Here is a 27,148-nt window from a genome sequence, read left to right as displayed (position 1 = left end):
GCTGCCGTAAACCCCTTACCGCCTGAGTTGTAATGAGGCCCCATATCTTTATTACTCCCTTCAGGCTTCCTGCTGTTCTTACATGTTCGTCTTTATCCCATGTCATGAGTTGACATTGTCCATTTGGGCTACAGTAAACCCATCTTCCCACATAGTTTCTGTGCTTCCTCGGATAGAGAAACGTTGTACCTTCCGGTGTGTGCCTGCTGGCCTTCATAAAGGGCCTCATTACGACCCTGGTGGTACGGAGTGAATGGCGCCATGAAAGGTGCCGGCGCCGTTCACTCCGTACCGCCGCATTACGAGTTCCCCTCGCGGGACATGGTAAGCACGCCTGGGAAAACCAGACGTGCTTACCGGGTCCCGCGAGTGGAAGAGGGAGCAAACAACGGGCCATCTCGTAATTGCCCGTTGTTTGCTCCCTCTCCCATTCCCGTTCAGCCCTATAGGGGCTGAAATGGGAATGGGGAAGGACCATGCCCGGGTCCTTGGAGGGAGGAATTACCGGGCCTTCCGAACTTGGAATGGCCCGGTAAGTCCTCATTCCGAGGACCCGGACCCTGACGCGATTTCGGCGGCAGCCATGCCGCCAATAGCGGCATGGTTACTGCCAAACTCGTAATGAGGGCCAAAGTCTCTTATTTCTTCATCAGTCAGGTCTTTGGGCTTCCATCCTGGCTTGACATCAATCATGATCTTAATCCCTATGGATTTCTTCGCAGTTTTATGGCATTGCGAGATTAATATCTTGATAACACAAAATCCTAGTAATATCATCACTAGCAGGGCTCCTACGAACTTGAATATGTCTGCCATCCATTGTGGGACCCAAGAGAATAGTGATCCAAACCAGCTGTCATCATCAACTTTGTCAGTTTCGTCGATCATCTGGTTCTGTAGCTTAGTCAGCATACCTATGGCTTCTGTTAAAGTTCCATTTTTCTCATCGTGAGAAGGTATAAATGTGCAACATGATTCTCCTATTTTTGCAGAAACTCCTCCATCATAGCTGTGATCATGTCGATGACATATCTGTTCTGGAGAGGGATCAGTCAGATGGCTCTTAGCTCTTCCTTGATTGCATTGAATCCTTTTATGGTTGTGTTGATGGTCTGTAGTAACTCCCATCTGGTTATCTGCAACCATTTAGTATTTACTCCAACATGGATTCTTGGCATAAAAATCGTTGTGAACACTGATGAGGTGAGGCTGAACAGCCTGTGTTCATATGGGATTGCATGAAATGCTTCTTCTGATTTAGCAGAGAAATCATTTTCTCTCTTCATTCGCGTCAGTAGTTCCACAGATCTTTTCTTCCTCGGGTGACCATCTGCTTTCGGGAAACTGTCAATATTCAGGTCACTTTTTGGGATCACCAATGCTGGAACGTGGACGTTCACTATCGTGCATATGCCTCCCCAGTCTCTTGGCAGTCTGATGTATGCTTTGGATCCACACGCCCAATAATGATCCATAATCACTGCAGTTCAATGTCCTATTCCTGGAGCGTCAAAAACTCGTCCACAGTTCTGATTCTCTCCCATCTTTCTTGTGCCATTATTCCTGAAGCAGAATTTTGGGCTTTCTAGTGGCACTATCTGCAAGGGTCCTCATCTGTCTTCGACCCATGTCAATAGTTTTGCAGATTTTGGCCATAATGGCTTGCAGCCATTCTGCACAATGTCAACAGTTTCTTTGTAGAGTCCAGTGATCACCCAGGCTCTGCAAATCACTACTCCTTTTTCCCACCCATCTGGTAAAAGCACTGTTCCCCAAATCTGCATTTGGGCTCTATTCTTCCACTTTCGAGCTTCCTCTGGAGTTTTTCCTTGGACATTTAGTCTCGGGTTCACTTCCCATCTTATTCCTGCTCCTTTAACTCCTGGCTTGTCATACCTGATCACATGATTCCTAGTATGCGCTCTGTTTCTTGTCTTAATGTCTTGAACATTTTCGTTGGGATAGGCTGCTTCAGTTGCCCATATTAATGAGGCATCACTACCCATGAACTGGCCTCTGGTCTTACACATTGCTACGTGTGAAAATGTGCTGTCTGGACATCGTTTTCTACAGCTACGAAGATCTTGCTCTTCCTCATGCTGTATGGCAGGAGTGCACAAACAAAGCATTCCCCTTCTGAATTTCGTCTTCCAACTTCTTTCATGTGTTGGTACCAAATGTTGTTTCCCAGATGTGCTGTGCTGTCCAGGTAGTCGTTCAGTTCATTGTCATCTCAATGCATGCTTCTCTTGATTCTTAATGTTTTCCTGTAGTTGGCTATGACTACATCCCTGAATGCATCTGTATGGCTTTTTCTTGCTGGAGGATTCTCAGGTATCCTGGTCCACTGTGCAGGCTCCTCATCTGCGCCATTTGAGTGGACAAGAGTCTGGCAGCTCTTTCCCTCTTCTCATTCATCTTTCTCCTGCTGGTTACAAATGCCCATGCCAACCAGCCTGACACTGGTCCGGTGTATGGTTGTATTGTAGAACTAGTACTTGTCCCTTGCGTTGGAACATATGTACTTGGTAATACAGTCTCTGCTGTTTTGTTCTTCAGTTCCTCTTGCAGTTTCCTTGCTCTGGCTATGTGCAGAACTAATGGGTCTACTATCAGTTGTGTCCGTGCAGAGAGTTTGTCAGAGTTGGCTCTTGTTTTCTTAAGAGTTTCTGATATAACTGCTTCTGTTGGTTAATGTTTTAACCCTTCTTGTTTTCTCACAACATCTGCAGTGGAGTTTTTTATGGCAGGCAGTCTCTTCTTCTCTACTGCTTTGGTTTGTGGTTCTGCAGTCATTGTCACTAGGCCTGTTTCGTGTGCATTCAGTGTTTGCATGCATGTAGTTGTCAGTGATATTACTTCATTCATTCCTTGCCGACCCTGTCTCTGGCCTTTTTGTTTGTATCATTGCTAATCACATCCATTTCAAGTTCATTCACTCCACCGTCAGATCTTCTAGGGACTGGAATGATTATATAAGGTCTGGGTGCTTTTGTGGGTTTTATGTGTGCAAATTGGAGCGCTTTGTGCACCAATAAAGAATGCAGTTCTGATAGTTAATGACAGTAAAATAATAATGAATATGATGCATAAGTACATTATGCCCTGTAGGTCAGGTGGAAGCATTTTATTCCAGAGAAGCAGGGGTGCCTCTCTTCTTGTGGGAGGACCAGATTGCTGCTCTGGACCCCCATCTTGATCATTCGCCAAATGTCAATGTTATTAGTCCCTTAACCACTATCGTCTTCTGAGTTCTGAGTTTAAGAGTGTCAGGTGTTCCACAAGTGTCCCCCCTCTCGCGAGTGACAAATTTTCTCTTATGTCAGGATATAGTTCCTTTGCTAGACTAAAAATCAAAATAAAATAACACTTTAGTGAGTCCCTTTACTGTGCATGTTCAAAATAGGTAAGCTCCCAATCCACTCTTCGGATTTGCTTTAGTCCTGAGGACATAGTGTACGTTGATCAGTGCGGAGGACTAGGGAAAAATAACAACAAATAGGACACAGGGAGTTCTTGACACTGCTTCCTTGATCTGTCCCTCGACAGAAGGCTTTTAGAATCTCCTCAGATAGCTCAGTTGATGGTTAGAGAGTTCCACTTAGAGCACGATTCCGTGTAGGAGCATTCCCATCTGTGCAATATTAGCTGGGTCTCTGATGAAAGTGAGGACATCAACATCAATTGGTCTCCCCACTAGCTCTGGAAAGTTGGTGACTATGCGAAAGAGGACATTTTGGGCCAACCTGGTGTCTTCTGGGGACAGGGACATTTGTCCTGTCTTCCTGAGGTTCGGGATTATATGTTTTCTCCTAAATGTGAACAATGTCTGCACTGTCCGGTCGCGTGTAGTGCAACTAGAATTATGATTTTATTTAAAAGATGGCTTAAATGTTCTTTATTTGCTGGGTCGCGAGGGAATGTGAGTGTATCTGTTGTTCTCCTGATGAGAGTTGGACAGCCTTCGATTATGCGAAAGAACAGTGTGTTGATGAGCTCATCTATTTCCGCCTGTATCGGGAACATTTGATTCTTTCTCACTGTACTCAGGGAGTAGGATAAATTGTTCAGCAATGACAGTGAGGAGTTGTCTTATTGTCTTTTTGTTTTCAGGATCTTGTAGAAAGTCAGTGATACTGGTGAGCCTCCCTACCAATGACGGGTATGATCTTAGCACTAGTTTAAAATAGGCGACCACATCCTTGGTGATGTCGCTACTGCGGGACACCATAAGTGATTCCGAATAGGGTCTCGGTGTGGAATGAGTCGGGATACTGTGTTTGCTTCCAAAGTAAGTGTCCTTGGTCAAAAGTTGGCATATTCTTTTCTTATCAAAGCTTCAGTGTGCCTCAGTCCAAGGTTCAATAGTCAAAAGCCTGTGTTGTGGCTTACACTTGCAATTTTCTTCTTCACCCTGCTACTAGGATGCACAGAGTGTCTGATTTTTATGTCCTTATCCCCTTTTTTGCTTAGAGGAAATGTCCATTTTAAGCCACAATTTGCAAAAAGTTCTTTGTCTTTGTCTGGCTGGTCATGCGTCCTTCTTCCGCATCATGGATCTCGTCTGCAGGTGCTGTGGTTCTTCCCCGTCACTCGTCGATTCCTCTCTTTGGGGTGCAGGCAGAGGGCCTTCTCTGATGTAGGGTTTGATATCGCCGAGAAAAATCCAAGCTCTTTTGCCTTGTAGTTTCACTGCGGATGGAGTGCAGTCCTCCACTGTAAAACGACCGTTGAATCTTGGCTCATCCCACTTTTTCTTTGTATGATTCTTCACAAGGACAGCGTCTCCAGGGAAGACGGATGGAACACGTAAACCTTGAACTTGGTCTGTTGTACTATCTCCTTCTGTGTTCTGTGCTGCCCTGCACCCTTTTCGTCGTCGCTGCAGCTGGTTGGAAATGAAAGTAAGGCTAGATGTCATGCAGTTCAGATAGTTTTGCATTTCCCTCTCCTCACCTCTCCTGTTGACTGGGCATCACATCTTGCTCTATCTCGGGGTGTCAGAGGAGTTCTCATTCTTCTTCCTGTGGTTATCTCATGTGGTGTAAGACGATGGTCGGACCCAGGTTGGTTCCGAAGTGTGTACAGTGACAGTGGAAGGCAGTGCAACCCTCCCTTCTTTAGAGTAAGCTTGAATTTGGCTATGCTTTCCTTTAACAAGCCGTTGAGCTTCTCACAGATTCCATTACCTTGTGGATGATACGCCGATGAGATCTTGTGCTTTATACCAAGCAGCAAGCTAATCTGCTCGAACACTGCATTGACAAAGTGGGGGCCATTATCTGACCTCATGATCTCGCACATCCCCCACCTGGGGAACACTTCTCTCACAAAAAATGTGGCCGCACAGGTACAGTCTGGGTGTGTGCATGGACATCCCTCAATCCATCTAGAGAATGGACACACAACAACAAAGTATCTGTACCCGTTACATACTGAAATAATGTCGATGTAATCGACATGCAAGTGTTGAAAAGGCCCATTTGGATTTGGCATGACTCCTCTCATTGCTTTTAATGTGCGCCCAGCTGTGAATTGCTGACAAATCATACAGCTTACCATGAAGAATGCAACGTTTTCCGCTAAATTCGGTATGAACCAGTCTTCTGCGAGTGTTGCTGCTAGGTTCTCTTTTGTCAATTGCGCCGGGTAATGTAACTGCTCCAGCGCTATTTTTAATACGGCTATAGGCATTACTGGTTTACCAGTGCTGTCTTGTCGCCACAAGCTGTCAGAGGGGTTTAAAGAACACCCTTGACTTTTCCACAGGTTATTCTCTTCCTGTGGCGCCTCCCCTTGGAGTTCCATTAGCTGTGTTTGCCCCAAATTACTGTAACTTTCAGGTGCAGTTTGTGTAACCATCATTCACTCATTGGCATGGATAACTTCCACTTCCTTGATTGTTTTGCTTTTGGATGCCATACGCTTGGCTTCCGTGTCTGCTGCTTGATTTCCACGTGAGATAAAATCTGTCCCCTGCGTGTGGGCGGCGCATTTCACGACCGCTATTCCCACTGGGAGCTGTAGTGCCTTGACCAGCCTGTCCAATAAGGCTGCGTGCTGCACTGGCGGGCCGTCTGCTCGGACGCAGCCCCTCCTTTTCCAGCATGCTAAGCCTGTGTGTACTGTCGATGTCACATAGGCTGAGTCACTGTACACCATTACTTCCTGGTCTGCGTGATTCTCAATGGCGAGTATTAACACCAATAATTCTGCAGCCCATGCTGAATAATGAGATGGTATTCGTGCACGAAGAAGCACTTGAATTTCTCCATTCATTGTGTGCTTCATCACAGCAACGCCTGTGTATCTTTGTCCATCATTTTGGTCGATTCTTGAAGACCCGTCAATAAAGACGATTGCTCATTCTGCCAAGGCATTTTCTTTCACCCTGGGGATTTCATCATAGAATTCTTCATAATTTGCACAGTCATGTATGGGCTCTACTTCAGTGACTGGCTCTGCTATGAACATAGCTGGTTTTACCATTTTACATTGAACTATTTTAATTGATGGATTTGATATGATCACTTCATAAGCAGAATGGCAAATAGTGAGTGCTCGACATACAACGTCATTGAGCAACCCATCACAATAGTTGTAGCTTTCTCTATGGCGAACACTGCAGCAGCTAAACTTTGTTTGCACAGGAAATCACCTCTCATTACTGGGTCCAAATTACCACTGTAGTATGCCAGGGGCGTGTACCCCAACGTGGTTCTCTGTGTGAGTACTGCCATCATAACGCTGCCATTTGTGTGTGAAAACAGGTAAAATTCCTCTGCATAATTGGGGATTCTGAGAACTGGTGCTGTGCAAATGGCTCTTTTGAGTTCAGCAAATCCTTTCTCTTTGGTCTCAGACCATTCAATCTTTTCTTTCGTCACTTGGGCCTGAAGTAAAGGCTTAGTGTAAGAGCTATAAGCGAAGACCCATGCCCTGACCTAGTTGCATAGGCCTAGAAAGCTCTGCATCTTTTTTATCCTGTGTGGCTTAGCCATGTTCATTTTGGGTTTAGCCCTTTCTGGGGTCACTTTCTTTCCCTCATGTGAAGTCAGCTGGCCTATGTACAGTACTTCTTGTTGACAATATTGTAACTTTTCTTTGTCAACCTTATATCCTTTCTCAGCCAGTATAGTCAATAGCTGAACAGAATTGTGCCTGCATTGTTCTTCTGTTGTGCTACAAATTAAGATGGCATCCACGTATTGCAGGTCGACACTTTCTAGTGCGATATTGCTCAAATCCACATGCAGGACTCTGTTAAAAATAGAAGGAGACTCACAGTACCCCTGTGACAGCCTCGTACTTTCAGACGCATTTGTCTGATTGTGAATGACGTCAGATCTTGTGAGTCACGGTGCCTCAACAGGTATATTACAAAAAATTGTAGCCGGGTTAGGGACTAAAGGGAACTCGGCCTCAACAATATCATTTATTGGCCTTAGGTCTTGAATTAGCCTCCACAACCCCCCTTTACTTTTTTTCACAGGGTAAACTGACGTATTACATGACGACTCTGACGTCACTAAGATGCCTTGCTCTATCATAGCAAAAAATTGTCTTAAAAATCCCCTCATCTGCCTCTCTGAACATGGGATAATGTCGGGCTTTTGGTAGAATTGATTCTGGTTTCAGTTTAATCTTCACTTCTCCAACCCCCTTCAAGCGGCCTACATCATAGGGGCTTGTAGTCCATACTGAGACAGGCACATTGGCTATGTCGTCATCAAAATATTCAGGACGATTTAGTGCCATCATCATTCTCTGAGGTACTTCTCTTTTAATAATCTTTACCCAAAAGTTGAGACTCACTTCCACCATTGTCTCTCCCATATCTGTTTGCTCTTCAAACAGATCATCATTGGTGACGTCGGTCACTCGTTATCCTTCTTCAATGGCGATTACTACGCACCATTGTCGGCCCTCGTCGTCATAACCATCAATCAAGGCAACTCTCCCTCGCACTAATGCTGTGTATCGTCAAGGGAAATACTTGTCCCTTCTCCTCATGCATCGGCATTCTGGGTCGGAATAAGAACTCATCAGGGGTTCTCATGACTTTGTCTGCAAGGCCTGGCAATCCTGCCATAAACACACGCATACCATATGCAAACATTTCTGGCTCTAATGGTTAGAGCCTCATGGCTATGTGTCCTGAGTATGCCCTAATAATTTCACATACATTTGAGTAGTGCATTTCTGGAGTGGAACATACTATGCCCTCCTCCGTGAATGAGATTGTCATGTTTAATTTTGTCATTAAAGCTTGACCCAAAATGTTTACGGGGGTCTGCCGAGAATATGGTAAAGGCACATTCATTTCACATTCTCCTATGGAGACTGGAAGTGCATTTGTGAAGGGAACATGACTGGTAGTTCCTGTAAAACTCTGAGTATCTATGGCCTCGCCGGACATGGAAAACTTGCCTTCACGTATGCACAAGCGTGTTGCACCCGTGTCCACTAAGAAGGAATATTCCTTATCCCCTATAACGACATCCACCCTAGGTTCCCTGTGAGGGTCTAGTATCACTGATAGGATAGAACACATCAAGGTTCCCAGTGAGCTGTCCTAGTTGATATACAAATTTGGCCCACTGTGTGCTGGTTAATTGCCCCCATTCCCATTGTTACTTCCCATTCCAGGGTTCATGGTCTGCCCTGTGCTCATCGCCTGGGATAGTTGCAGAAGTGCCTGTTGGGATTGTCCTTGTGGAAAATTCCCTTTGCTTTGCGGTTGAACCCCTGTTGCGCTCCTTGCGCTTGTTGTTACACCGTGTGATTCTGTGCACCACCCTGCTGTAAAACTGCAGGTGGATTTGCCATGCCTGCTCCTGTTCCATGGCCGTTCTGCATCATGCCTTGATTTATGCATGTACGCGCCAAATGCCCTGTCATTCCACACAGCCAACACACTGGCGGTAGTCGGATCATTTGCCCTTTTGACATATCTTGATTACTATTTTGCATATTTTGAAAACCTCCTTGGTTATTTTGGAAACCTCCCTGATTACTCTGCCATCCTCTTCCCCTAAATCCGCTTCCCCCAGGGTAAAACCCTGTATTTCCCTGATTATTCTGCTGTGTATTAGTCACCTGCTGCATGCTTGATTCATCTTTGCTAGTTATCATGGCTCCCTCAAGAGCATATTTTGACAATTTCTTTTGCACCAATTTCGCTTCCTCACCCTTTCGAGTGGCTTCCTTTTTGTGATTATTTTCCTGCAGCAGTCCACAATAATGTGCTATGGTCAACTGTATTTCACCCCAAGGCTTGGCTTCAATTCCCACCAATTTCTTGAGTTGTTCCGGCACCGGATCGGGCAGCCCTTGGCACAATATATTGTAAAACACAGGTATAGATTTCGTCCAAGATTTATGAGTCTCGAGCACCCATGCGTCTTAACCATTCTGTATGTAAATTAATGGATCTTCAGACTCCTTCATTTTTTGTGTCATTAAAGCTCCCATATCTGAAGTATCTGGGTATAGTACTCGTAGCGCTTTCCATACTGCTGCTCTATAGTTGTTAAATGGAGCTCCGTCGTGCATGGTATTAACTGTGGTTACGCCAGGGTAGCCTTCTCGTGCCCGCATATCGTCTGCTCTTCCCCAAGTATGGCGATTAGGAGACTCTTAATGACTCCTATAGCTAACGTGTTTCCTCCTGTCATTTTTCTAACTCATGTATCCACGTTCCGGCTCCCGATGTCAGCATTGGCAGCTTGTTTTTCAAATTTTCTCGATCCATGTGTGACCATGGAATATACTGCTGCCTTACTCCCCCCTTCTTGAGCAACAGAAATTGGGATGCATAGCCCTCTCTCTCTTCTCTCATTGTTCTTCTGTCTATTGCAGTGGTAATATTCCCACATCGCTGTCTGCCTGGCAATGTCCTGAGCCTGTCTACATAGGGTGGTGATGACACCCCCTTCTGACCATGAGATGCTTCTTCATGTCGGTCAGACTGTGTGGCTGACTCTGATACCCTTGGTGCAGACTCGCTAGTGTCTGACCATCCTATTCCTTTTTCCCTTGGGAGTCATCTTTCGCTCCGTCTCTCTTCCTCATTTACCTTACGCTCTTCCCTTTCCGAGTGAGACATTGGGCCTCATTACAAATCGCCCGGTATGGAAACAACGGTGGCGGTAAACCCGCCACTACCGTTGTTTCCATGCCGGGCGATCACAACTCCTGCAGGCGGGAGGTGATGTTCCCCCCAGGTCTGACCTGGCGGGTTTAACACCGGTCGCCTGCAGGCAGACGAGGAAACACCGGCAGCATTACGAGATGCTGCGGGTGTTTCCATGATCCCCATTCCCATCGAGTCCTATAGGACTCGATGGGAATGGGGATTAACACCATTCCGCCTCCGTGATTTCCGGAAAACCGGGGTTGTAATGCCCCGGTAATTCCGGGAATCATGGAGGCGGAATGGTAATATGAGTCTGGCGGTAACCAGGCAGTTTTACCGCTGTGGTTACCGCCGGACTCGTAATGAGGCCCATTGTCTGTCCCCAACTAGTGCCTCTCCTTGTGTCCTCCTTACTCCTACTTATTTCTTATATATCCAGGTATAGGTCTCTATTCCCACTACTTCGGGAGACATCCTCAGTGTCATGCAGCTGAGTGCTCTCCAGGCGCTCGTCTTCCCCCTCCCCTTGGGGTGTTGTTCTAACCCCATCTCATCATATATTCTATCAATCATTTCTCCAATGCTTCTGGTGTCGAAGTCATCTTCCATATTTGCCCTAGACGTGCCTGGTACTGAATCGGTCGCAGGAAAGAATTCTTCTATATCTTCCGAATCTACTACTGGATCAGGTTTTTTAACCTCTCTCCCCAGATATTCAAGATCGCGTGCTCTCTGTCTTCGCTTACGTTCTATATCATCATCGAATTCTTTGCGCTTCCTCTTCTCTGACCTTATCTTCTTCCTTTCTCTTTTCATTTATACGTTCATCTGCCTTTCGAATTTCCTCATCTCTTCGTCTCTTTATTCTTTTCTCACGTATCCTTTGCTCTTCCTCTAACCTCTGCTGTTTCTGTCTGTCTTGATCATTGGCTCCTCTTGGGTTGCGATTGAGCTGTCTCTCTTGCTCTTCGCGATACAGCTGTTCTCGCCTTTGTCTGTCTTTCTTTCTTATTCTTTCATCTCTTAACTACTTCTCTTTCCCTTTCCCTGTACATCCTCTATCCCTTCCCTTGGTTTTGTGTCATCAATGCCTTTGCCATCAAGTTTCAAAAAAATCTGCCATCCCATCCATTCGTCTTTTGCGAATGCTATCTCATCAGTTCTATTTTCGTTTCCCTTCTATCTCTTCCCTTCTCTCATTGTCGAGAGATGCACTTGTCTGTGCCTGATCTCTTCTTTCGTCATCACGTCTCCTTTGTCTCGTGGGATTGTGGAGGCAATATTCTTATCCTTATCTTTCCCTTGATTTTCGTCACTACTATGTGTAGGTGACTCATATGCGGGGTTGCTGTACCGCGTGGCTGCTTTGAGTTCTCTCAGTGGGTTTAATGCCTCGTTCTTACTTTCTTCAACTTTCCTTTATGATGGGGTAGGTGGTGCAGTAGGGGTCTCACCCTCCTCTGTGCATACATTAAGTATCCAATCTGTTGGCGGCTCTTCCTCCTTTCCTTGCTCATACATTTTCCAAAGCTCCAGGGCAGTGAGGCGCTTTTCTAGCTTTTTGCCCGTGTATGTGGCATACAAATATGTCATCATATGTTGTAAGATAGCTTGGAATAAGGACCCGCCTTGTGGCCATGGCATAAACATCTTGTGGGCAGTCCCTTTAAACCACTCTGTACTATATTTCTTTAGTTTGGGTGCATGTTTCGACAACTGTTTGCATAAGTGTGTCAATGGAGTGATATCCTTCATTCTTTAAATCTGTTCCCTTTCCTCTTATATTACACTGGTCAACACTTTCGTGTGTCTTAAACAGTTCCAACAATATGAGCAAGCACCAAACACCACAAGCTCCAATCCAAATTTTTACAACATTTTTATACCTTCTGATTTACTCAAAAAATATCAATTCATATGCGATTTTATCTCAGCTATTAAATCGCATAAAATTTAAATCAGTCTTCTCTAAGAATATTTTTTACATATGATGTCACAATAAAAAACATGTAAGACAGACGCATGCCAGACTAGACGGACACCATCTGGTCACAGTTATCTCTGCCTCTAATCATTATCCGTTCATCGAGTCTAAATGTACCCCTTTCAAAGCGTCTTTAACCGTCGTGGTAGTCTAATCGTTCCCCGTTTAGCTGGGACTCTGGGTACACATTTCTTCTAGCCGCTTTTATTAAAAGTGTAGGAATAAAGCAAATCCTCTCACTTCTCGGGTGTCTGCCCCGGTAACCTCTCTCTTCTCAGGTGTCCCCCCCGGTAACCTTTATTTATTTAATTATTCCTGAGTCATTATCCCATTATATATATACAGTCTTCTCTACTTTTAACTATTTTTGGTTTTTCCCGCCTCCCTCCATTACCTTTTCCTGTTACTTGTTCTAGAGCATGCACTTTTGCCAGAACATTAGTCTTCTTCACTCACCGTTTGCATGGTTCCTCTCTGGACCCTCGGCTTCACCGTCTTCGTTACTGCTGTCTTAGGTTTTTCACCTGTTCAGCTGCCTGCAGGAATGGGAAGGGATGCGTGGGAACACGGGTCCCTTCAGGCCCTGTCTGCAGTCTCTTTACACTGCCACTGTCTACGGTGAGCTTCACGGTCTACTCAGCTGAATGGCAAAGGACTTGTGATATTGCCGAAGACCTAGAGTTACTTTATGTTGACGGTCAATAGGTATCTTATTCAAATCAATAATCGATAATCGATAACCATTCTCTGCTACCAAGTGTACTCAGGAGACCGCCAGCCGGCCCATAGAGCCGAGGTTTGCTCCGAAGTACTTTAAGACGAGATAGCTGCACCTTGAGATGGATGGGGGTGCAGATTTATTACTCCAACACCAATCAATAAGGACAACTTAATGGTTTGGCAAAGGGAGTCCGTTTAATGACAAGTACAAAAAACGGGGAGTCATGGCAATCAGCAGTGATTCGATAGTCCGACTCGCTTCAACTCCTACGAACTTCATACAAACAGTGACATTTATACTCAAAACTCATCATAATTGACGTGTTACACTTAAAAGTTAACATGCAATTCTATTGGCTAGGAAAAGGTAACTTTAATGTAGGTACTATATCTGTATATGGTAACGGAGTGAGGGGATTGGGTAAATGCTGTCAGGTCGGCGTCTAAGCCCTTGCTTTAAAAATGACTACTGTAGACGTCACTAAAAGTACAACGTCCCATTGGTTCTACTAACTATAGGACACTAGATTATTTGGTCCATTATGATTGGGTTGGCACCAACCCCATGCATAAATTTCCACTTAGCAGCATGCATAATGGTCAGCCAGGTGCACGGTGTCCCCTCAGCTGCCCGGCCTTCCTCCAATTAAGGTTACAATCAATCCTCACTTCAACAACTATGTGTCAATTATGTTGCTTGGTTGGCCTCGAAACTGCATGTTCTGTCTGGGAAAGTTCTGATATCTCTTCCTGGGCAGATGCCATGAGTAGGTGTGAACTTGTGCTTCTCCTCACTCGGATGGTCATGTGATGCAGACACTGTGAATTTGCCTAGTTTCTCTCAATTTGTGCATTTAATTGTTATTCGGCTTCCCACCTGCCTACGCTTCCTTATCTTGACCTTTCATAGGCAGGATATTCTGTTCTTAAGTTTCAATCATATGTAGCTACTGTTTGTTCCTTCTATTGGTATGACCTTGGCTCTCCTGGCACGAGTTGCATCTGCTGAGTTTCGATTCAGCCTTCTCTTCTCATTTTGCTAGAATATGAACCTTGTCTTGTTTGGCCTCTAGTAACCTGAGTTGATTCTGCTTTTCGTGCAAAGTGGAATCGCACTTACAATAATGTGCTTCGTTTTGAGGTAGATTATGTATAATGGTGCTTGCGGCACTATTCTTCTACTCAGCATAGCAAGCTGCACTGTTTCCCTAGCTTTCTTACGGTTCCAAGCATATGTACAGGCGTAAGCTGGTTAGATATCTTGACATCGTTCTCTTCCTTTGGGTTCACAATAACTTTATTCATGGTGTTTCGTCTCTGTGTGTCATTTTTTGGTTGTCATTTCTTCTATCTGTGAGTTTGTCCAGGCTCTCGTGACGTCACCATTCGTCTTCCATTAAGGTCTTTTTGGTTTCTTCCGGGACGGTCCTTAGGCAATCTTCATTTCGTCTCATTTGTTGGTAGGGTTTTCTCAATGGATACCTTACTGTCCATGGTTGTCTGGGTATTGGAACTTCAATAGGTGTTGCTCCTCTGATGGGTACTGAGCAGAGCCCTACTGCGGCTCTCTGCTGGTTTATTTGCTCATCATACGTCACATATTTTGGTGTGAACGTTCCTGGTACTTCAAAATGGGCGATGGGAGTGCCGGCTTTACTTGGGACCTCATCTACAAATGTGAAAGATGAGGAACAGAAAGACAAAGAAAACAATCATGCAACCATATATTATGCATAAGAAAATAGGCATCCATCTCTCGCGCCATTTTACTGCTTGTGCACTTTTTTGTCGCCTAGAATTGTGCCACTTTCCTTTTAATCTTTTTTAATACAATCATCACATTTCTTGATACTTGCAACTGTCAAATCTGCTTGATAATGGCCATAAGAAGACTTCTTATCCCTGGGCAATTTTTAGGATCCTGTAAGAATGTGCAAGTACCAACGTCTCTTCTCACAAGAGCAGGATACGCTTGAAGTATAAACAGAAAGACAACAAGCACAAGCCAATGAACATCACTATCGGTAAGTACCATATGCTTAACTGCTTAGAACAGGTACTCTCTGGAAAATTAATCTGATTACTTATCTTGTTTCCAATTTCTAATCAAGAACTGAAATTTAGGCATAACTCTGATGCTTCAGAGTGTCCCCTGAATTCCAGTCCTACACAAAATCTGTATTAACCGCGGGTTGCTTTATCGTCCTTCTTCTTTGCCATTGATCGATTTTGCACACGCTGAAATTCTTCTTGTCTTGCTTCTGGATCAGCAACGGTAGGAGGGTGGGTCTCACCTTTGTAGGCCTTTAAGTCACTCAGGTGAAGCCAAGCTTGTATCCCTTGGAGCTTCACAGTTGAAGGGGTTATATTCGCAACACAAAAAGGACCATTAAAACGTGGCTCATGCCACCTTCTGGTAACATTCTTAATGAGTACTAGGTCTCCACCATATAACTTAGGTGCGGATAATAGTTCAATTGGGTTGCTTTTTTAAATGTCTTTTTCTGTGTTGTGAGACCAACCCCCTTGCACTTGATTTGATCTGAAATGAAAGAAATGCTAGAGTTCATACATTTCAAATAGTCATGCATTTCATCACCTTCTGAGCATGGGTGTAAGGGGTGTTCTCATTCGACACCCTGTCACTAGCTCATGCAGCGTGAGGTGGTGGTCTGATCCTGGCTCATTCCGAAGAGCATGTAAGGCTAGGGATAGACAATATAGCCATCCCTTCTTCAAAGTCAATTTAATCTTGGCAATCCTGATAAGCATAAGAAAACGTGTGCTTTATACTCAATAGAAGCCCTATCTGTTTAAATAGATCAGTAACAAAATGGGCCCCATTATCGGATCTCAGCACTTCACACACACACCCCACCTCAGGAAAACTTTGCACACTAAAAACTTTGCTGTGCAAGTGGCGTCAGGGTATGTACACAGACCAGCCTCTATCCACCTAGAGAAACGTTCTCCAACAAATTAGGAATTAATCAGTCTTCTGTAATCGTAGCAGCAACACTCTCCCTGGTTACATGGGTATTGCAGCTGTTCAAGCACAACCTTTGATAATGCATTATGGCGGCTTTCCAGTGCTGTCTTGCCACCATAATGATTTTGTGGGGGATGAAGAACATCCCATAGTTTCCTCAATTCCGGCTCTTCCTGTTGTGCACTCCCTTGAATCTCCATCAGTTGGGGTATCAACAATTTATTAAACCCTTCTTGCACTAACATGGTAGTAACTACTTTTGCTTTAATACTCTCAGTATGAAAACTCAATATGTCTGGGGAATATGCACCCTTTTGGCTTCTTTGTCTGCAGCTTTGTTCCTGCAAGAGATAATATCTGTTCACTTAGTAGGCGCTGCACATGTCATGATGCCCGCTCCCGGGGAGCCGGTTCAAGCCCTGCGTCCCCGAAAGCGGACATCCAGTCCCCAAGGAAGGACCCAGCAACCCCATATAGGGGCCCTTTGGACAGTGTCCTGGTGTCTATGGCGCCAGGCTCATAAAAGACATCAGTCCTGGCGCCATAGGCGCCAGGCTCATTATGGATGTGCTTGGGTGCACTTAACTGATGCAGACCATGCTGCAGGATCCCGGCCTCCTTGAGGCCTGAAAGGAACTACTTTACCTGTGGGACTAATTTACCATCCGGGCGTGGTCGGGGAAGGATAAATACCTGATTGGATGAAGGATACAAACCTGGAACTTCTTCCAAGGTTATTTAAACCCCACCCGAACAGCCACACGTGCTTCGCGTTTTTCTGCATCTAGCAGCTGGACGCTCGCCGTGTCTGCTCCTGCATCCTGACTTCTGCCACGCCTGCCAGCATCCTGGATCACCTGCAAAGAAAGAGAAGAAGAGAACAGAAGAAGGAAAAGACCTTACCTGCTAAATCCGCATCCCGGAGACATCTCGCCGACAATCCTGAAAAGGAAGACTTTTATTTAAAAGCTCATCGCGTCGATCGCCGCAGCACCGCATTCCACTCACTTTTACTGGGCGCCTCCATGTTCAGCAGCTATCATCCGGATTCGCAGTCACGCCCCAGCGCCTAGGGAGAAAAAGACCAGAACAAAAGGTGAGAGAGAGAAGGGAATAAGGAAAGCTAAATCTCCATGTTAAGACTTACCTGTTGATTCATTCCCTCTTCATTTCGGGTCCGCGCCGCATCCTGGCATTTCCGGACCCCGGCCCCTAAGGGGAAAAAGAGACATCAGTGTTAATGAGCGAATGAAAAGACATTACCAAAAAACGCTCATTAAAGACTTACCTGATTTCTACAAGGATTTCACCTCTCATCTCGGGTCGGTGCCTGTTCCCCGGTATTCCGTACCCCAGCCCCTATGGGGAAAAAGACACTAGCATTAGTACATTAATGCATGGACACAAGGGGAACCTTTTATCAAAAAACTTACCTGGAAGCCAAGCAAGTTTGGTTCTCACCAATCCGAAAATCCAGTGAAGTAACTGGATACCAACGCGCCCCTGCATCAGAAGCAGGATGGAGAGCTCGTCCTTCCAGACCCTAAGGTGAGATGCTACAAGGAATCACAGAAGGGTTTCGAGGAGGGTGAGAGGGGAAAGTGGGAGGCTGATTGCATTACACCGCAGACAGTTAATCCCCTATTTTTGCCTACAGAAGGATACTTCCGTCTTCCAGTCCGTCTTCCGAACCCTGCGCATCACCTTATAAGAGGTCACAGCAGCGCGAACCAGGCCAGTGCCTCCGTGGGAGTCAGGTGAGCGTTACAGAATGCGAAGCCTTCCTACAAATTCCCACCCAGGCGCTATGGAAAGTTCTGAGACTGATCTGTTGGCCCAATTACTGGGGGAATTACGGGCCGAAGTACATGCCGCTCGTCAAGAGGCTAATGCCCTCAGGAGGGAATTAATAATATCAAAGGAAAGAACTGATGACCTGGCCAGACAGCTTTTGCAAGGTCAAGCTGGGCAAACCCCTCTACCTGGTTCCGGAGGGAACCCCGCTCCTGTGGTTTCCAGTAACCCTGTGCAGATTAATCTACCTGGAAACATGCCGCTGGCCCCACCCGAACGCTTTGCTGGGGACCCCAAACGATTCGCCATATTCATGAATCAGTGTTGTTTGCACTTCCTATGCAGACCTGGGGCCTTCCCTAATGATCAGACCAAGGTAGCCTTTGTATTGTCATATCTCAGCGACTGCGCTGCCGATTGGTCAGTTCCACTGGTTACTCAAGATGACCCGATTCTCCGTGATTTTCAAAGGTTTCAAGCAAGCATGGAAAGGTTATTTGCTCGACACTCTCAGGGGCAGGCTCTGGATGACGAACTTCTATCCCTGCGACAGGGCAATCGAGACCTCCTATCCTATATTGCAACCTTTAATAGACTAATTGTGGAAACGGGATGGCCAGAGGATAAAAAGTCACGTTGTTTTATCAAGGCCTACGCGGAGAACTTAAAGATGTCTTGGCCCAAGTTGTAAATCCGCCCCAAGAATGCACAGAGTATATAGACTTAGTGGTCCAATTGGATCACAGACTTCAAAACAGAAAAGCAGATCGGTCCAGGTTTGAGACCCGGGTGTTGGTCAAGACCCATGCTAATCCCAAGGGAGTTGATGTCTCTGAGCCTATGCAAATTGGAGGGGTTAAAGGACCCTTAACTCAAAAGGAACGTGAAAGGAGGCGGCAGTTAAAATTATGTCTTTATTGTGGGAATTCTGGACACTTTCTACGAGATTGCCCGGCAAAACCGCCCCGAAAGGCGGTAGGAGCCGCTGATAAAAACCATGGAGACTCTGTTTCGGGAAACGACTCCGCCCGACAAGTGTAGGGGTCCGCTTGCCGAGCTTGAAAACTAACTCTCAGACCTCGCATTTCATTGTGCCAATGGTTCTCCTAGATCCAGAACAGCCTAAGTGGTTGCATGCAATAAAGGCATACATCGATAGTGGGGCTATTGGGAACTATGTGGATCGTGAATTGGTCTCTAGGATTAACCTCCCTCTCCGTCCTAAAACCAGCAAAGATGTCATCACCACAGTCGATGGAACTGAAATATCCTCTGGACCGGTAACACATTCCACTACTGAGGTGACTCTTGTTGGTCCCGACGTCCATCGGGAGGGTGTTGTGTTTGATGTAATCAAGGCTCCACAGTTTCAGGTTATTCTTGGAATCCCTTGGTTAGAGACACATAATCCTCGAATTCATTGGCGAGCTAAGAGAATAACCTTCCCGGATTGTACACAAACCTGCTACCCAGAAAACCTGAAAATTAATCTAGCATCTGTAACCTCTGCCCCCATGCAACTACCTCCGGAATACCAAGACTTTCAGGACGTCTTCCAAAAGGAACAGGCCAACACGTTACCTCCTCACAGATCGTACGATTGCCAAATCGATCTGGTGCCCGGTGCACAACCCCCTTGTAGCAGGATTTATGCCCTTACCGAACCTGAGAATCTGCATTTGAGACAATATTTGGATCAATACCTAGCTAATGGTTTTATTCGCCCGTAAAAGTCCCCAGCATCCTCGGCTTTATTCTTCGTGCCCAAAAAAGAAGGCGACCTTAGAACTTGTATCGATTACCGCGCATTGAACCAGATAATGGTTAAAAACCATTATCCTCGGCCTCTGATCCCTGAACTCCTTGACCAGGTGAAGGACGCTTGCATATACACCAAGTTAGATCTCCGGGGGGCTTATCATCTGGTACGAGTTAAAGAAGGCGACGAATGGAAAACTGCCTTCCGTACTAAATACGGATTATTCGAGTACCAGGTGATGCCTTTCGGATTGTGTAACGGGCCGGCTGCCTTCCAATACTTCATTAATGATGTCCTTCGGGAACTCATCGATGTTTGTGTTGTCGTATATATCGATGACATTCTGGTGTACTCCTCTTTGGAATCTGATCACAGAAAACACGTCAGGGCAGTACTTAAAAAACTGCGCCAACACAAACTATTTGGTAAATTGGAGAAATGTGTTTTCCATACCACAGAAGTCGAGTTTCTAGGTTTCGTCCTGACACCCAAAGGAGTCCGAATGGACTCAAGAAAAGTGGATGCCATCCTCAAATGGCCATCACCTAGCTCTGTAAAAGGGGTTCAAAGCATGCTCGGCTTTGCCAATTTCTGTTGCAGGTTTATCCCGGAATTTTCACGCGTGGTACAACCCATTACTGCACTCTTGAGGAAAAATAAACGTTTTGAATGGTCTGAAGAAGCCGAGCAGGCCTTTCAGGATTTAAAAGCTAAGTTTACCTCCGCACCTATATTGAAACACCCGCGTCCAGATCTCCCGTATGTCGTCGAGACTGACGCATCCAGCCTAGCCATGGGAGCTGTCCTGTCCCAAAGAGATCCCGAAACCAACCAACTGCATCCCGTAGCATTTTGGTCCACAAAATTCTCGGCACCCGAGGTTAATTATGCAATCACGGACAAAGAACTGTTAGCCATTAAGTCCGCTTTTAAAGCCTGGCAGCATTATCTGCTTGGCGCTCGACATACCATCACAGTGATCACTGATCACCGGAATTTACAATATTTGAAAACCGCCAAGGCTCAGTCATCATGGCAGCTCCGATGGGCTTTGTTTTTCGCTGAATTTGATTTCGTGATTACCTATCGACCTGGCTGCAAGAATGGCAAAGCAGACACCTTATCCCGAATTGGAATGGGAGAATCTGATACAAACTCAGAACCAGTACCAATAATTCCCGAACAGAGGATTCTAGGCATGACTTCGTTACAGACGCTTGAAGACATTCAAGCCAGAGTGAAACAACTCCTGGACTCTACAACCTTACAGGATTGGATACAAAAGGGATCAGACTTTACCATAGATAATGGTTTACCTTATTTTCAAGGACGCTTATTCCTGCCACATAAGGAATTACACGAACTAGTTATTTCCGGTTATCATGATGCATTAATAGAGGGACACCCCGGTATTGCCAAAACAGAGGAAAAGGTGAAACGACAATTTTGGTGGCCCTCTTGGCGAAAAGATGTTAAATCTTTTGTGATGTCCTGTGGTGTTTGCGCCCAAAATAAAAGTCAGAAGAAAAGACCAGCCGGTCTCCTTCAACCTCTAGACATACCGCCAGCACCCTGGCACACCCTATCAATGGATTTTATTACGGACCTGCCTCCTTGTTCGGGGTACAATACTATTCTGGTAATTGTGGATTTGTTTTCCAAAATGGCCCACTTTATTCCTTTGAAAGGTTTACCTTCAGCTTCTGTCCTAGCCAAAGAATTCCTCGAAAATATTGTTCGGCTACATGGATTCCCATCTATACTAATCTCTGACCGGGGAAGCCAATTAATTTCCCACTTCTGGCGCAAATGTTGTCAAATGGCGCAGATCGACGTAAGATTATCGACCAGTCACCACCCTCAGACCGATGGTCAGACCGAGACGACAAATCAGACCCTTGAGCAATACCTACGGTGTATGTTACAGCAATCTGAAAGCAACTGGAAAGACATTCTTCGGATAGCCGAATACGCATATAATAATTCGGTACACTCTGGAACTGGCCACAGTCCTTTTTATACTTTGTTTGGGCATCACCCTCGAACTTCAAACCTTGACTCACCTCAGAACCTCGGAATGCCTGCAGTAGAACATCTGCATTCTACAATTACCCAAGCCTTCAAAGAGGCAACTACGCATTTACAACAAACCAAGAAAAAATACAAGGAGAATGCTGATCTACATCGGAGTGAAGCACCTCCGTATCAGATTGGGGATCAAGTGTGGTTAGCTACCAGACATTTACCACTCAAAGGGCCTTGAACTTTTAACCCAAAATATCTGGGACCTTATTCTATTACGGCAATAATTAACCCAGTGGCGGTTAACTTGATTTATCAGCTAGTATGCGAATTCACCCTGTTTTTCATGTGTCTCTTCTGAAACCAGTGGTACCCGGAACCCGACTACTCAAACCTCCATAACCTATTCTAATAGATGGGGAGCCCGAATTCGAAGTGAAGAACATTTTAGACTCAAAAATGTTTAGGTCAAAACTGTTCTACCTAATTGATTGGAAGGGGTACGGACCTCAGGAGAGGTCGTGGGAACCCAGCGACTATGTGCATGCACCTCGATTAGTCAGGAAATTCCACCGACTCTTCCCAGACAAACCAAAACCCCCAGAGGGAACAACCTTGGGAGGGGCCTTGGGGGGGAGTGCTGTCATGATGCCCGCGCCCGGGGAGCCGGTTCAAGCCCTGCGTCCCCGAAAGCAGACATCCAGTCCCCAAGGAAGGACCCAGCAACCCCATATAGGGGCCCTTTGGACAGTGTCCTGGCGCCTATGGCGCCAGGCTCATAAAAGACATCAGTCCTGGCGCCATAGGCGCCAGGCTCTTTATGGATGTGCTTGGGTGCACTTACCTGATGCAGACCATGCTGCAGGATCCCGGCCTCCTTGAGGCCTGAAAGGAACTACTTTACCTGTGGGACTAATTTACCATCCGGGCGTGGTCGGGGAAGGATACATACCCGATTGGAGGAAGGAAACAAACCTGGAACTTCTTCCAAGGCTATTTAAACCCCACCCGAACAGCCACACGTGCTTCGCGTTGTTCTGCATCTAGCAGCTGGACGCTCACCGTGTCTGCTCCTGCATCCTGACTTCTGCCACGCCTGCCAGCATCCTGGATCACCTGCAAAGGAAGAGAAGAAGAGAACAGAAGAAGGAAAAGACCTTACCTGCTAAATCCGCATCCCGGAGACATCTCGCCGACAATCCTGAAAAGGAAGACTTTTATTTAAAAGCTCATCGCGTCGATCGCCGCAGCGCCGCATTCCACTCACCTTTACTGGGCGCCTCCATGTTCAGCAGCAATCATCTGGATTCGCAGTCACGCCCCAGCGCCTAGGGAGAAAAAGACCAGAACAAAAGGTGAGAGAGAGAAGGGAATAAGGAAAGCTAAATCTCCATGTTAAGACTTACCTGTTGATTCATTCCCTCTTCATTTCGGGTCCGCGCCACATCCTGGCATTTCGGACCCCGGCCCCTAAGGGGAAAAAGAGACATCAGTGTTAATGAGCGAATTAAAAGATATTACCAAAAAACGCTCATTAAAGACTTACCTGATTTCTACAAGGATTTCACCTCTCATCTCGGGTCGGTGCCTGTTCCCCGGCATTCCGTACCCTATGGGGAAAAAGACACTAGCATTAGTACATTAATGCATGGACACAAGGGGAGCCTCTTATCAAAAAACTTACCTGGAAGCCAAGCAAGTTTGGTTCTCACCAATCCGAAAATCCAGTGAAGTATCTGGATACCAACGCGCCCCTGCATCAGAAGCAGGACGGAGAGCTCGTCCTTCCAGACCCTAAGGTGAGACGCTACGAGGAATCACAGAAGGGTTTCGAGGAGGGTGAGAGGGGAAAGTGGGAGGCTGATTGCATTACCCCGCAGACAGTTAATCCCCTATTTTCGCCTACAGAAGGATACTTCTGCGAGCCAGAAAAGCCAGATTTGGGGACCCGGTCCAGTCCGTCTTCCGAACCCTGCGCATCACCTTAGAAGAGGTCACAGCAGCGCGAACCAGGCCAGCGCCTCCGTGGGAGTCAGGTGAGCGTTACAGCACATTTAACAAACGATATGTCCACTTGGAGTTGTTGTGCCTTAATAAGGTTATCCAGTAAGGATGCACGTTGCACTGCAGTACCATTTGCGGAGTCACTGTACACAGTCACTTCCTGCCCTTCATGTTTCTCAAGCACGACAATGAGTGCTACTAATTCTGCCACTTGTTAGACGGTAGCCTTGCGCTTGCTACAACTTTAAATACTCCATTTAATCTATGCTTCACTACTGCAGCGCCTGAATGCCTTTCCCCATTATGCTGATTAATTTTTGAAGAACCGTCTATAAAGAGAATTTCCCCTCCTGCTAAAGCATTTTCCTTCACACAGGGTACATCATCATAAAATTCAACTTAATTAGCACAGTCATGCATATGATCGCCTTATTCTATTGGCTCAGCTATAAACATGGCAGGATTGACTTTTTACATTTTGCAATCTTAATCATCAGGTTAGAAATTATTTCTTCATTTGCTGAAGCTCTTTGGGATGTTAATGTCCCCTTGGGTTTCACTAGAATGGCAAATAGAGCTTGCTCCACGAAGAGAGTAATGGAGTAGCCCATAACAATAATTGTAGCCATCTCAATCGCGAACACGGCAGCAGCCAAAGATTGTTTTCAAGGGAAGTGTCCTATCATACATAGGTCTAAAATCCTACTGTAATACGTTAAAGGTTTATACCCCAATGTAGTTCTCTGTGTAAGCCCTGCTGTCATGAATGTTCCATTTGTGTGTGAAAACAAATTTATCAACATAATAGGGATTTCCGGAAACAGGGGATGTGCAAATTGCTTTTTTCAGCTCCTCAAACCCTTCCTCCATCTCTTCAGTCCATTCTATTTTTATTTTCCTCACTTGAGCCTTCTTTAAATCTTGCAGAAATGTTCTTGTGTACGTACTGTAATCAAACACCCAAGCTCTGACATAACTGCATAACCCCAAAAATGGTTGCATCTGTTTCACTGTATTTGGTTTTGAGGTTTTTATAATCGCCACAGCTCTTTCGGGTGACACTTTCTTTCCTTCAAGTGAAATCATCTGCCTATGTATAACACCTCTTCTTGACAATATTGTAACTTCTCCTTGTCTACCTTATATCCCTTGTCTGCTAAAATAGTTATCAACTGAACAGAATTTTGTCTGCACTCATCTTCTGTGGTGCTGCAAATTAAAATGTCATCTACGTACTGTATCACTACACTCTTGAGATCAATATTACCTAAATCCATCTGTAAGACTCTGTTAAAGATCGATGGGGACTCACAATACCCTCGGGCAGCCTTGTATGTTTCAGTCAAGTTTGGCACAATGTAAAAGAAGTCAAGTCTTGTGAGTCCTTGTGCAATGGGATTGAGAAAAATGCATTCTTCAAATCAATCACCATGAAATATTGAGCTTCCACTGGGATACTGCACAGTATTGTCGCTGGATTAGGAACTAAAGGAAACTCTGCATCTACAATCTGTTTAATGGGTCTCATATCTTGTATAAATCTCCATGAGCCTCCTTTAGATCTTTTTGATAGGATACACCGCTGTATTGCACGATACTTCTGATGGCACCAGAATCCCTTGTTTCATCAGTGCTGAAATGGTCCCAAATATACCTTCATCAGGTTTTTGAGACATGGGGTACTGTTTTGCTTGAGGTAAAATTACTCCTGGCTTAAGCTTTATTTTAACCTCCCCAATTCCCTTTAATAAACGTATGTCATAAGGGCATGTGGTCCAGAGGACACTTGGTACCTTTTCCAAGTCTTTCTGAAAAAATGCTGGACGTTACAGCATTATGGACATTCGCTATGTGTCTGCCCTCTTTTCTATCCTTATCCATTATGTGATGCTCATGAAGAACACCACATCATCTTCACATGTTCGGTCCCTGAACATGTCGTCATCAGTTATGACAGTCAATCTCCCCGAGAGCTATTACTGTTCTCCATGGCCTATCCTCATTATCTACTCCTTTGAGCATTGCCATTTCCTTCGTACTATGGCTGCTTCCAATTCTATAGGGATACTCTGTCCCCCCTCATCATCCATAGGTATTCACGATCTAAACAAAAACTCATCAGGTATCCTCACCATTTTTCCCACCATGCCAGTTAGCCATGTCAGTATGAAGCTCAGTCCATATAGAAACATCTCTGGATCTACTGGAACGCCTTGCAGAGCCACTTGCCCTGTAAACACAATTATAAATTCTCCCACATTTAAATAGTGTATTTCTGGAGTAGAGCACACTATTCCTTGATACATAAATGAAATAGTCATGTTTAATTATATCATGAAATCTCTTCCCAAAATGTTAACCGGTGTCTGTCTTGAATATAACAAAGGAACAGACATATCACATTCTCCTATAGAGACTGGTAATTCATTGGTAAAAAGGAACTCAACTCGTAGCTCCAGAGAATCCTTGAGCAATCATGGCAATTCCTGATTTTGGAGATTTTCCCTCCCGTATACACAAACAAATTGCTGCAGTGTCTACAAGAAAAGAAAAGGATTTGCCTCCTATCGTCCCATCGACCCTTGGTTCCTCTTGGGGTCTGATGTCACAGATAGTACTGAACACATCAAGTCACCCTGTGAGCTTTCCTATTCTGGGTACAGGCTCATCCCCGTCCCTGTGAAAGGATTTCCACCTAACACAGTGACACCTCTTATTCTGGGTGTCAGTACCTGTGTTTGCATACTGCTGTGTCTGCATAGGGGCTTGTTGCGACTGCCCTTGTGGTGGATTCTTTTTCACTCGTTCTTGTTGGTGTACCTGCTATAATCATGGTGCTTGTTTCTAATAAAATGTGTGATCCTGGGTAACGCCCTATCTAGTTTGTGTGTTATATGGTGGAGGATAAGCTGCCCCCCTCTTGAAATGTGACCATTTTGTCCATTCCCTTGGCTTCCACATACACGTTCAATATGCCCTGTCATCCCACAAGTCCAACATACTGGGGGTGTCCATCTGACAAGTCCTCATTGGGTATATCCTCGCTGGGTACTCTGATTCTCATTCTGCTTACCTTGAAACCCACCTTAATTATTTTGGAATCCACCTCCCCTTCCTTTATAGCCTGTACCTCTGCCTCATGGCACAAACCCATATCCACCTTGACCCATCGGGTGCAGATTACTCGCATGCGAAGCATCCATTGTTTCCTGCATTCACAATCCTTCTCCTCTTGTCAATAATGCCTCTTCTATGGCAAATTTTGAACTTGGCTTCCTCGATTTTCCTATTCTCATCTTTCTTCTTATTTTTCTCTTGTAATAACCCACAATGATATACTATCTTCAGCTGTATCTCAGCCCATGGCTTCGCTTCCATCCCTACTTGTTTTTTTCATCTACCTATGTACGGGCTCAGGCAACCCCTGACATAAAATGTGGTAAAATAATACCACTGTCTTTTCCCATGACTCTCAAGTTTCAAGCTGCCATTTCTCCTGAATATCCTGAATGTAAGCAATAGGGTCTTCATCTTCCTTCATTCACATGTCTAATTGCACCCATATCTGATGTATCGGGTACTGTACCCTGAGAGCCCTCCAAATATCTGCTCTACAATTATTAAATGGCGTTCCATGATGCTCTGGGTTCTGTGCTGTCACACTTGAATATCCCGCTCTTCTCCATATGTCATCAGTCCTCTCCCCAGGAATAGCTGCCAGCAGACCTTTTATGTCCC

This window comes from Ambystoma mexicanum, chromosome 6p (assembly GCF_040938575.1).
Source record: "Ambystoma mexicanum isolate Mex_15411 chromosome 6p, UKY_AmexF1_1, whole genome shotgun sequence".
Taxonomy (NCBI): Eukaryota; Metazoa; Chordata; class Amphibia; order Caudata; family Ambystomatidae; genus Ambystoma; species Ambystoma mexicanum.
This window is presented reverse-complemented; position numbering follows the sequence as displayed.